Source organism: Spinacia oleracea, chromosome 3 (assembly GCF_020520425.1).
Source record: "Spinacia oleracea cultivar Varoflay chromosome 3, BTI_SOV_V1, whole genome shotgun sequence".
NCBI classification, from domain to species: Eukaryota; Viridiplantae; Streptophyta; class Magnoliopsida; order Caryophyllales; family Amaranthaceae; genus Spinacia; species Spinacia oleracea.
Genome location: NC_079489.1, coordinates 129,868,204 through 129,882,074, shown reverse-complemented (window position 1 = coordinate 129,882,074; position 13,871 = coordinate 129,868,204). Strand labels below are relative to the sequence as shown.

General features: G+C 36.9%; 1 long non-coding RNA gene across 1 annotated transcript; it reads right to left on the bottom strand.

The window, feature by feature from the left end:
* Positions 1-8,277: 8,277 nt before the first annotated feature.
* Positions 8,278-9,335, bottom strand: LOC130469395 (uncharacterized). The gene is made up of 3 exons (XR_008929916.1): positions 9,068-9,335; positions 8,914-8,952; positions 8,278-8,412 (listed from the first exon to the last, which is right to left on the bottom strand). It is a non-coding gene; the product is annotated as an uncharacterized lncRNA (long non-coding RNA).
* Between the last annotated feature and the right edge of the window lie 4,536 nt (positions 9,336-13,871).

The following is a 13,871-nucleotide window of genomic DNA, read 5'->3' as shown; positions in this document are numbered from 1 at the left end:
GCAATGGCCCAAGTCAGGTTGGAAGAAACTATTTACTCCAGGAAGGGAACCAACGACTACACCAAGACGGACAGGCGACTACCTTGCCCCAAAAGAAACAGTGATCGTCCTGCCCCTTATTCCTGACCTCAACACGTAGCAGTGGTGGAAGAAGACGACGACTCCGACTGGAAGAACAGTCCCGACCTACCCCCAAGAATTAACGAATACTCTTTTTGTGTTGACACTGTAGGTTTGATGAACCACCTCTCGAAGATGGGGAAAGCGGTGCAATTGCCGCCGAAATCCAGCAAACCCGACTCGAAGAAGGATCCATCAAAATGGTGTGACTTCCATGCCGACATTGGCCACACTACCAATGAGTGCGTAGCATTAAGACGAGAAGTGGCTTACCTACTAAAGAACGGATACCTCAAGGACGTTATGTCAGACAAAGCTCGTGGCGTCCTCAACAAAGACAACTCAAATTCTCCTTCTCGACCTCCTCCACCTCCCCCTCATACTAAAACTGTAAATTTTATTGATGGTGGTTCTGACGTTTGTGGTTTGACTTATTCTACAGCGAAGAGGCATGCTCGAGAAAACGAGATTGACAGACCGACCCGAGCTATAGCTGCAAAATACTTAACCCTCATATCTTTTGATGAATTTGATGCAGGTGACATCTCCGACAAACATCATGACGACCTGGTGATATCCATTCCCGTTGGAAACTGTATGATCAAACGAGTCCTATTCGACAACGGCAGCTCCACCAATGTTATGATGCCCGATTCCCTTAAGGAGATGGGGCTTAATCTAGGCACAGATGTCGTCAAGAAATCCACAGTCTTGATAGGATTCAGCGGCGAAGCAAAGACCACCTTTGGAGAAGTCACTCTACCCGTCTACGCCCAAGGGTTCAACCAACAGGTAAAAATTTGCGTTATTGATTGCCCTTCATCTTACAATATTATCTTAGGCAGGCCATGGATTCACGACATGAAGGCCATCCCATCGACATACCACCAAACCATCAAATTCCCGACTCGATGGGGGGGTCCAGGAAATCAAAGGAGATCAACAAGAATCCAAAGAATGTTACAAAGCAGCCCTGAAGCCCTCAGCCACCAACAAGTCCTTATTATAGCAACTACAGTCCAGTTCGGACCCGACAGGTTACAAAGACCCCAAATCCGAACAACTCGACGAAGTCATCTTGGATCCTGCTAAACCAGAGCAAGTCGTCTTCATTGGATGCGACGTGCCTGACATCATCAGGTCGGAGCTCATAACATTTCTCATAGCAAACGCAGATTGTTTCGTATGGTCCCACGAAGACATGCCAGGTATCAGTCCAGACGTCATCACTCACAAACTCAGTGTCGACCCGCGTCACAAACCTGTCAAGCAGAAACGACGGAAGTTCGCCCTAGAACGCAACCAGATCATCAACGACGAGGTCCAACAGCTACTAGACACCGGGAAGATCAGAAAAGTCAAATACCCAGATTGGTTGGCCAACGTCGTAGTGGTCAGAAAGAAGAACGGGAAATGGCGTGTTTGCATAGACTTCACCGACATCAACAAAGCATGCCCCAAAGATTCCTTCCCATTACCCCACATCGACGCCATGGTTGACGCTATTGCTGGGCACAAAATGCTCACTTTTATGGACGCATTCAGTGGGTATAACCAGATTCTGATGCACCCAGCCGATCAGGAAAAGACCGCCTTCATCACGGAACGCCGTTGCAAAGTCATGCCTTTCGGCTTAAGGAACGCCGGTGCCACCTATCAGCGCCTGGTCAACAAGATGTTCAGGAAAAAGTTGGGAGACACCATGGAGGTCTACTAACTGACCAAGCCACAAGGGGCAAGGCCGGCCAGCAAGCCCGCGCACACGAGCACAGCGCGCTGGGCCTTAGGCCGCGCCGTTGTTGCTGTGTCGCTGCTTCGGCCCACGCGCACACACGTGCAGCTCGCTCGACCATGGGCCAGCGCTACTGTGTTGTTGCGGCCTTGCTTGCGTGCCCAGCGCCCATGGGCCTTGAGTGCTTCGTGCACTCGGCTCGTGGGCTGCTCCTCGTAGTCGCGACTTAATATCGTTCCAGATATTATTTATCGTTTCGTATACGACGAATCACCGTCGTACGATACGATTTATTCGTGTCGCCCAGCTTACGAATATTTGCGATACAATATACGATTTCGATGCAAGGTCGTATCGTATAATACGTTTTCCAACTAATTCCCGAAAAGCTATTAAATGAATTTCCGATTCATTTAAATCCGGTGATCTGTTATGTGTCATTGGTGTGACCTTGAAGGTTCAGTCAAGAGTAAGTTGTGAGCTTAATATTCATTAGAACTCACTGATCAGAAGCATTGCTCCAACTAGCTTAATGCACCTTGGGTGAAGGACATATTTCCTTCAGTCTCCCACTTGTCATTCAGACAAGTGTGCATTCACATTCCTTTGTCACTTAGTGTTACTTACTGAACATAAGGTAAGATCCAAGCCATCCTTATTAGGTCCAGAAGTGTTTCTCGGATTACAGAGCTCAACTGTTAAACTTTTACAGAAGGTTAAGCCTTAACCATTCTGAGCACGGCCCTGCATTTTACAGTATCTAACTCTCCGAGAGGCCTTGTTACACAACAACACCATATCCTATCAAAGATAGGAGGACAATCCATTCTTGCAATCTATGAACACTCACTTTGATTTATAGTACGCCCAATAACTGCTTTTATAGCCTCCTTTTACGGTGCGACGTTTAGCGAGCATCAAAGCGAACTAATTCTCAAACGAGCAGACATAATCGCTCATGTTCTGAGGAACGGTTTCTAATCACCATTAATGAGAACTACCTATGACATGACTTTAATCTCTTAAAGTGTTCTCATGGTCAATCCAATACAAGATCCAATAAGTATCTATGCAAAAGATTCTGACATCCAGTCACTCTAGTTTAAGAAACAGAACTAAGTAATCTACTTGCAATCTAATCTTCATTAGTCATTGGTCGTCCACCTTTCAATGACCTGGATTAGGGATCCTTTGCGATTTTAATATTCAAGTTCACTTATGGGTGTTTCTTTGCCGAAGAATCCATCTTGACATCCCATTTGAATGATTTGAATCACATGGACTTATCATGTAATACTAAACCAAGATTAAATTATCTATGAAATATGATTTCATAAATGATAAATGTTTAAACCAAATGCTTACCAATTTGTGGGCCTCAAACCCAAAATCAAGCATTTAATGTTGCACAGATATAGGCCTTTCACCCAATACTTAAAACATTCATGGAACTCAAACTTGATTCCATATCTGCATATGAATGTTGTGTATCATTCAATGCAGAGGTTTAGTTTATCATATTTTGCTATCCTTAGCATCTTTTCTATCGAAAGCCTTTCGATGTAAGATGAAAATATCTTCGAATATGTTTCTAAAATGATCTAGTCTTTCGTTGATGTTTAGAATGATAATCATATCTAAAATAGAAAATCATCCAGGTAGCAGACTTGTGATCAACCTGAGTTCATTGAAGAACTCCCACTAAAAACAATTCCCTTTTATTGCTTCTTAGGCAACAATGAATTCATTTCAATTATGTAGAATTTCAAATGATGCTTCCCTTTTGGAATGCTCTAACCAGTTCACATAGATGTGGGAGATGCATCTTTCAACTGAGAACTTGGAAACTAATCATTGATTCAGTTTCCCATGCATCACATATGGTTTAGAACCTATGTAACCACCTTTTAATCACGACGCCTAATTGCCCGTGTTTGTTTGTGGTTTGCCTAACAACAAGATTCAACTTTTGCTTAGGAAAATGCATGTAGCATCAAAAATTTAGTTATCTTCACTTCCTCTTATCAAGTGCTCATCCTACACATCCAAATGTATTGGATATTATTGATACTGTTCCAATGATCTTTGATCCAGATCAATAGAGATTGGTATAAACTCGTCACAATCCAATGTTCACGAGTTATCTTGGCGATCTATATATCACATCATACATGATTGATTGTAATGAAAAAACCATTCACACTTTAAAATCCATCCATGTGACTTTTAGCTTTATTCTGTTTCGAGAGATACTGAATCTTGCTAAAGTCTTGGCATTGCCATGTGCTATAAGGTGAAGGCACCTCTTCAAGGTCCTTCATGCTTAACTCTAGTGATAACAGCCCAGCTTTATACTTAGTTAAAGCATTCATAACTTAGACTTACTCATATGGGTTGAGAGTCTCTTTTGAGTCTCTCCATTGTGTTGGATTTAGTAATTACTTTTACAGAATCCAAACAACGCTTTAGATCCTATCCAATAGATCTTTAACCCAGTATGTTCTAAGTTTCGCCATGGTTCTAATATTGATAAGTACTTTCAAATCTAACCATTTGAATGTCATTTTCAATAGAGAGATATGTATCTCATATATAGAACCAATATAAACTTGACCTAGCTCCCACTAAAATCCTCATCTATAAGATGATCCATATTTTCATAAAGCTATGATTTCTCCATAGCCTTTTAGACAAATATGGTCCAATTCCCACTTGCATGCTTTAATCTACGAATAGATTTCTTAAGCTTGCACTTTTATCTAGCATCCAAAACTTTTACATTGTGTGATGTAAACAATTCCTTTCTACAAGTCCAATTGAGTAAGGTGTTTCGTTTTCCAATTGCCATATTTCTATATGCAATGATTGCTAGATTTATCCAAAATAGTTCAAGCTTTCCGACTTGGTGAAAAATATTTCAACATTATCAATGCCGTGAAGTTGTTTACAATCTTTAACCAACAATCTAGCTTCTATTTTGTATGTGTATACAATATCATCTTTGTATGTTTTGAAAATATTTTTGCAACTAATGGGAGTAAACCCTTTATGCAAATCAACCAAATCATAGATTTGATTCTTTAAGATGAAGATATTTCGGATAAAATGGCCTCAAACCATTTTGTATGGCCTCAAACCATACTTATGTTTCTGATGGCCTCAAACCATACTTGGGAATTTTTAATTCGTCGTAGCTAAACTGTAAGTTATATGTTCTTGAAGCTCTTTCCAAAGTCTTCATAGTTTTCATTCCTCAAGATATCTATGTATCTATCTTGGTTGAATTCTATTCCTTATACGATTTACCTAGGTATTGCACATTAAACCTTAGTGTCTATAAAGACATTACTCAAGTCCTTTGAGTATAAGGATTCTCTTGAAGCACTTCTAAATTAGTCTTCATGAAGCTCTTCCAAAGGCTTCTAAATACGGAGCTTTTCCAAAGACTCCTAAGTATCCTACATTTGTTTGTTGCTTGACTCGAAGTTCATTCGAGTTCATTTTTCTCCCGCTTGCCTTTTTGGAAATATGATGGTTTCCTAAAAGACATTATCTTAAGCAACAACCATATGTTCTCAGATTTGTGGTAGAACCAATACCTTTTGTTTCTATGAGTCGCTCTTATAGAAACATATATCTATACTTGAGTTTGTTTGATGTAAACACTAACTCGCACTGGGTTTGACAACCCTGGATATATATGTACTGAAAAGATGTACTGAACCGAAGTTCAATCCTTATGACATCTTATCCTTAGCTTTGACAACCTTGTTTAGTGTGATAGTCATTTGAGAGTATCATTTAGAAACTATATAGGAAAATAGTCGTGATTATCGTTAATCGAATAGATTCCGATTTCTCCATTTGGACATACCATATTCTTATGGAGCTTCGATTGTTATAATGCCATATAAACAATCTAGATAATCTTTCTTGGCTCATGCAAACATCACCTTGACCCAGCCTAGATGTTCCAAAATTCTTGCCAAGTTGATTTTATACCCTTTTGTGAATCGCATTGAAGCATTTCACATATTTCACGTTGAGTAAATATAGCCATATTTTCTCAAATTCTTGTGAAATAGGTAAGTCATAAAATCCATCTTTGGCCCATAATCTTTATTGTCTAGAAACTTCTAACAATAGTCCATTTCTATGTCATGTTCAACAAGCAAGACACACGCGTCTTAAATTAACCAACTTTCAGAAATCCATGCCATGGAATCTTAGAATGTTGACTTGTTGGTATGGTCGTATGACATTGCCAAAGATATGTGGAACACAAATCAAAATATTTGATTTGAACCTTCTGAAGTTTGAGTATGAAGAGATTCATTTTTTTATTAATCAATCATATGACTCAACCCTTAAATGACCATTTCATTCAAATAAACACTCAACGAGTATTTTTGTTTACTTTGAATGTGAGTCTTTCCGTTGTCCAAACAAAAATTGATTATGATGATTAATGGAACATAATACCATTAAGTTCCAGCCTTTAGAAGGACTTTAAAACAAACATGATGACCCTACAATTAATGTAGCACAACTTTGCTTCATTTCCCACTTGTAGGTCAATAACCAGACTTAGCTCCCGGAATTTGAGTTCTTAACAAGAGTTAGAACCTCAAGCGGTAATCTAATACCATAGGAGTTTATTTGCTAAGTCGTTTCTCTTTAACACAAACTTTTAGGTAGAAATTGAATCTTGAATTCATTTTTTTTGTTCCCGTTTCCTATCCTTTCTAGCACGTTTTCTTATAGTCCTAAAGATTTTACTCTTTGCTTGATCTTCTTACTTTGTTATGCTTACAAAGTCCCTTTCTTTTATTCACTTTGAATGACAACATCCAATGAGTCTAGTTCATTATCGAATCAAAAGAAAATTGGTTGTTAACCATTGGTTATACATGAGTCTTTAACTCAATACTTCATTAATCCAAAACTACCCAGTATTCTGAATATATGAGGTCCAATTGGTCTACCATTCAAATTTTAGTTTGAAAACAACCATTAAGATCACTATAAGAAAATAGCATTCAAGATACGCTCTTACTCTCCTTTTCTTTGAGAATCGCTCTCAAAAATAGTTACCAATCGATCGAGGAAATATTGCAGTTCTATTGTCCGAACGCAATAAGGTTGAAGATTTACTATTCTACAAAATGAACTAGCAAAAAAAACATTTATCATACCTTAATAACTTGAAATAAAAACATTCATGCAATCATCAAAGCTATTAAACATTTCATTCATGCAAAAGCAAAAACATGGTCCAAAAATGAATGAAACGATTCCAAGACCCCAAAAGTCCTAAATTCTTAAGCAGCTTTGGCATGTCTTAAGTAGTTTAAGATTCTAGGTAAGCAAAACCTATTGCTAGTAATCTCCAAATTACTCTTGGTTAATAAACTAATACCATAATTTATCCCATTGCCACAACATAATGCCATTGTTGTTTGAGTTGAAACCACAATCAACGTGCTCCTTTGGGACGCCTTACCATCTAAGTCTACTAAAATAGCACCTCGCTTTGGCGGAAACCTACTATCTTAGATCTCTAGATTTTTGTAAGTGCTTGATTTGGAAGGCAACTTTTGAACTCAATATTACTTTGGACCTAGTTGTTTCTATGTTGGTTCGATTATTTAGTGAACTTAAACTAATCGAGTCATATGAAACAACCTATTCATGCAAAGCATACATACATACATTCAAGCATAACATATATCAAAATGCATAAATATTTGGTGAACTAGTATGGCCCAAAACATCTTGTCTTGAAGCATCCAACACTACTAGAAAAAGGGTTTATAACGACGAACTTTTTCGTCGTTATAAGTCCAAAATGTTGTCGTTAAAACCTTTAACGACGAACTTTGTTCGTCGTTAGTTTTGTCGTAATAGCTTCCGACGTTAATAGCATTAACGTCAACGTTCGTCGTGAATTTTACACGACGAAATTATTGTTTGTCGTTACTTATTAACGACAAAATTATTGTTTGTCGTTATTTTATAACGACAAAATGATCGTTCGTCGTTATTATGTATTCAATGATGTCGAAGAAACGACAAATAACGACCAACAAAGTTGACGTAAAAAGAGAATCATATTGGCACAATGATTTTAGTTATAGTCCAACAACGACAAAATATCTTGACGTTAATGTGACTATATAAAATAAATATATTTTGTCGTTAATATGAAAAATATTTATAACCTGCAATTTATTCAAAATCATAAAAAGTATACAGAATAATACACTAAATTTAGATTAAACGTAATCAATCACAAAATATGTATTATAATTAATAAACAATTTCAATGAGTCAAAACAACCAAACTAATAAGATCAAATAACTTGTTCTATACTAAGAGTTAAATCTAAATATTCCTTGTTCTTGAACAAAAAATATGAAAATTTGCACCAAATATCTAAAACTGATGTGTAGCGGCTTCAACCTAATTTTGCATTTCTGATCCAGCCTGTGAAGTTTGAATAGTAACATCCTTCTTGCCTTAGGAAGCTATATGTTGAGCTGGTCTCAGTTTTGGTAACCTGTATACGATGCAAGGAGCAGACATTTCAGATATTCGATTGATTATATATAATAATGTGAGAGCAGAACAAGATGCTATTCATGGAACGCAACCACATCTTTGAACAAATTGTATTTTTTAGTTATACGGGCCTAATGCTCAAGTTTGAACAATTTTCAGCATTCAGCAATGCAGCATACTCCAATACGTTTTCCTTGATACGCAAACCTAGAGCAAGATGATATGATGCAAACAGTTCATCATATTTAAAGTGTACTGTTGTCGTTCTGGAGTCCACAATGTGTAAGTGATGAAATGCGAGGAAAATATGACTGAAACTACAAAGAATCTTGTCTTAGTCAAGGAGAGGGATGATATTTGTTTTTTTACTTATTCTTTGATCAACTTTGATGTTTCTGATGTTTCTCTACCCTAGCCTACGTTAATTTACAGGTAAACCTTAGCCGATTGGGGTCACAGTGGACTAGTTATAATAATGCAAGGGACAAGGAAGATTTACCTATTTTCTCTGTCCATGCAGTCCATCTTCTAATTTTCCCTGCAATCAAACATATTATCTTCAGATTGTCAGTTCCTGGTAATCACCCGCACACAAAATGAACATCATTTAAGTAAAAACTAAAAAAAGTGTCCCTTCACTTTTTTGCAGTTACCTTGTATAATGTGCCAAAACCACCTTGCTCAAGCTTGTTAATTTCCTGAAAATTGTCTGTCGCGATTGCCAACTTTTCCAATCCGAACACTGGTAAATCTACAACTTCCACTTTACTAGTTCCATCTTTAGGTTTTGAGTTTTGCAATAGCATATCCTTGCTTTAAAATCTCATCATTACTACAACAACAATGTCCTTTCAGAGAATATAGCCAGAAATCAAGTTTCAAAATAGTGCAGTACAAATGAGTTAAAAGGGAGGAATACCATTTTTTCGACACTTCCACCTCCATATACAGTACATGAGTACATCAGTTGTAGGCCTGTAGCTATTCCAATAATGACAATCACTATAAGAATTATTTTTATTTTCCTTTGTTTACCTTGGTGCTGCTGATTAATTTCACCTGAAAATAGGACGGACAATTTTCAAACTGATCAATATTTCAGTAATATTAATCTCGTGTACAATTATTTATTAGTCATCAATTGGAATATTGTACTTTAATTGGAATATTCACAGTTAAAATAACATAAATTTGCCAAACATGTCCTGTTTTCAGGACATGATCCAGATCAGCAATTAGATCATTCGCATCCTCGATGCCGACTGAAATGCGGACAAGATCTTCGGTCAAACCTCTAGCTTCACGAACTGCAGCTGGTATGGAAGCATGCGACATGAAGCAAGGCAAGCTTATAAGTGATTTCACACTTCCTTATGCAGAAACTAACATTCCAAGTTAAGAAACTAACATTAGTTAGCTAAAATGACTTATATCAAGTTACAGGTTTATATAAGTGCTCATTTATGGACACCCAAAAAACCAAAGATGCCAAATTATGCAGCGGGATTCAAGAAATGTTAAATCCCTCACAGATAATTTAGTTTCTAGCTAAATATGAGTGAGTAAAATTACCAAACTGACAGTAATGCTGAAATACTTGGTTTTCTCCACAATGTGTTTTGAAAGAGCCGTAGAACCGGTTAGAAAACTAAGCACAGATCCTGCACCTTTTGCCTGCAACAAGTATGCAAATCTTTTTATCTTGAGGCATAAATATAAAACGCTAGCATATAGAGTATCATATCAGGCTGTACCATGCATTGTAGCACGTTTAAAACACCTGGGAATAATGCAAAGACCGTCCAAGATGATCAGGAAGCCCAGCATAGTTAACCTTCGTAACTCTTGGATGGGAAGAAAGAAAATCAGCGATCTTCTGTTTATTATCCTGTGGAAAGTACAAAGAAACATATCAGGGTAACATAATACATGAAATTCTTCATACCAATACGCATACTGATCCACAAGAACACAAGTAAAGGTTTCCATTCAAGAAAAGATCGTCTCAAGCAAACACCTAGATAGGCAGATTTTCCTTCTCGCAGTACAAACAAGTTAACAAACACATACATGATGTGAGAGACCAACAAGCAAGCAAGAGAAGAAAAAATTATCACAAGTAGAACATGTTAATGGATGGATCTTCAGCGACGACATCCATAGATGGCTGTAGATTTAGTAGTTCTTCTGAAATAAGTATAGGAGAATTTAGTACTGGTGGTCCTATAAGAGATAGGAAAAAACGTAAGAATAGGTGAATGAGTCGTCTCCAACTACAGAGTCACTATAAAGACAAAGTAATGAGAAGGTTAAGAAATATCTTTCATTTGAGTAATATTTTTCTTTTCCATCACACTGAAATGAGGTGTGTGAGGTTTTTCTTAGGTCTTCTTGCATCAAGAGGCATTGGTATGACCTATTTGAGTAGAGACTCGCACAGGATTGGGAAAGAAGCCATTGTCTTTATCCAGCATGGTTAACAATTAATGAACATTATTCCGACAAACTAATTTACACTGCAAAACAGGACAACTCTAGCTCCGTGAACATGATTCACGGAATGCATAGAACTAATGTAGAGAATGATAATGATATTTTCAGTCATAGATCATTAGCCAGAACTTAAGTAACGACTGAGATTTTACTGGTTCATATCATACCTGATTATCAAACTCCAATGCAGATACACCATGCCTGCATATAGGCAACAAATCTAGCTGAACAGACAATAAAAGATAACAAGGCGGAAGTAATTGTTGATGAACAAGGCAGCAAGGAGGAGGACAATAAAGATGGCCAATGGAATATACTTCGATAATGACACGTACCACACTGGGGACTTGCATCACAAATTTAGGTAGATAACTGCAAGCATATAATAATCTAACAAATTACAACAGCTATAGATAGTAGCAAGACCAATATTAACCGAGCAAGACTAGCTGCAAGTTCTATGTCTATTCAGGAGGAAAAACACACCAGAAAATACAGAAGTACGAGAGATCAAAGATAAAAAATATTATAATCTACAGAATTACAGATAATATCATCAAGAAAGACAGAATGTTAACCTTATATCTTGTTCCGCTCTATGGAAAACACATTAGGAAATTGAAGTTCAAGGACTTGAGCATAGCAATTCACAGTCGATTAATTTTTGGAAAGAGCAATTTAAGGACAGAAAATCAACAAGCTATCAAACAAACTCATCTTAGATTTTATGAACCGTAACATACATATTCCATTTCAAACAAATGCCCACAAAAATTCATTACCAAATTGAACAAAAACAACACTGAATTAAAATTTTCATGAAGAAATCAATCAGATTAAAAATTCAAAACAAACCTTCAAGCAAAAATGAGCCCCGAATTGCAATTAAAAATCCAGCCTCAAAAATAACTAATTTTATTGATGAATTCTGATTAGAGAGTGTGTAATGGGCACATCAACAAACCATAAAAACGCCCAAAACCAAATTCGAAACATACCAACTCGGATGATTAAACCTTCAATTTCGTAGATTTCGTAGCAAACTCCAACTATAGCAGCTTCAATTCCCTGATTTCATTCCTCTTCTGTCTTGCTTTTTTGTTCTTCTTATTAATTTTGTTTTTCGATTACATGTGAATCGTGAGTTTTGTGATTAGGGTTTTGGAAGGAGATTGAAGATTGATGAAAATTGAGGAAGAAGATTTAGGGTTTGAAAGATTTTCAGAGAATTGCGTTATTGAATGAGAGAATTGCCGAGTTTTTTTCTTATTATACTTGTTCACATTAACGACAGTTCTATTAAATTTTTTTATTCTTAGTTTTAACCAATTGCTACCAACAATTAGGCTTGTCGTAGTAACATAGTGCAAATAGACTATTAACGACAAAAAATTCATTTCGTCGTTAATTGGTTGTCGTTAAAACTGCAAATTCTAGTAGTGCAATCTTCATCACCTCCTTGTTAGCTTGGCATCGTCTTGAATCTTCGTTCAAATGCTAACTTAAAGTTCTAAACTTAGAAATACTTGAAAATAATAAAATTACATCAAAATTTCCATGGTACACAGACCATATTTAAAACTTTACATTCAAAGATAGAACGGTTCGGACCGTATTTAACTATCCTAAATGGCCATACTAGTCACTTGGAGTACCTGCATTACATAAAATATATATATTCTATGCATTCACCCATTCGTATGCTAAAACGAATGGCCCATATAAATATGCAAGTATTTACGTGAATTAATTAAAATTCACGTTCACATAAACGCGTCCTAAAAGATTAATCAATTTCCAAATTATTAATCCTTAGACTTTATTCTAATTAAAATCGAATTTAATTAAAATAATGCGACCTACGAAAATAATTAAAATTAATAATTTCATTTTAATTTCATTTAGTGGCTCCCACTCAAACCAATAATTATTCCGGATAATTAATTATGAAATATTAAATTAAAACTCGCGGCCCGGCCCAAGCAAATAAAATATTAAATTAAATATCCCGTTAGCCGAAATTAATGCAAATAAGTCAAGCCCAACAAATTTTTTAAAAAAATGTCATGTGCTTACTTGGGCTAGGCTTGCGCCCAGCCCATTGTAGCATTGCGTGGCGTACGAGGCACACGAGCGCAGCCACCGCAGCCCTCGCAGCCATCGCAGCCATCGCATGGCCTACGAGGAGTACGAGCATAGCCCGCATCCATCGCAGCCATCGCACACGTACCCGCAGCATTGCTGCTGCCCCTGCGTGCCTGGCTCGACTTGTCGCAGCGCATCGCTGCACCATCGCAAGGCCTTGCGCCCTGCTTTGCGCGTAGCACACGCCCCTCATCCTCGCCCAGCGCGCGCGGCACGCAGCATCCATGCTGCTGCCCCCGTCGCTGCGACTCGGCTTGCGCATGGTAGCTCGCATGGCTCGAGCCACACGCCCACCACACATCGTGTTCGTGCCTACGGACCAACTTAATTAAAAAAAAAAATTAATTTCACGAACTTTGCATTAATGTTATTTTCAAAAAGAGTTACGATTTTTATTTTCGAAAACAACTATTTTTAACGATTTAATAAACTTTAACGACAATCCAATTTCGTATAATTATTAAATCAAGGCTAACATTATTCAAATTTTTAAGAACGAACGAATCAACTTGAAAATTTTGAACTTTTTGAATAATAAAATCCAAAACTTTAAATCGTTCTTTAACATTTAAATTTTAGATTTTAATAATTAGGTTTAAGTGCGATTAAAATTAACGAAACCATTCAAAATTTTAATCCAATAATTTTTAAAATTAGCCACTGACCTATGAAATTATATTCCCTTTCCAATTTAACCGAATTATTAGACCTAAATCATTTAAAAAAACAATTTGGGTTCTAAATTCTACGAATTGGGGAAAAGCAAAATTAGGGTTTATACTTATCGGAAAAATCTGAAATTTTACCATAGATCAAGAA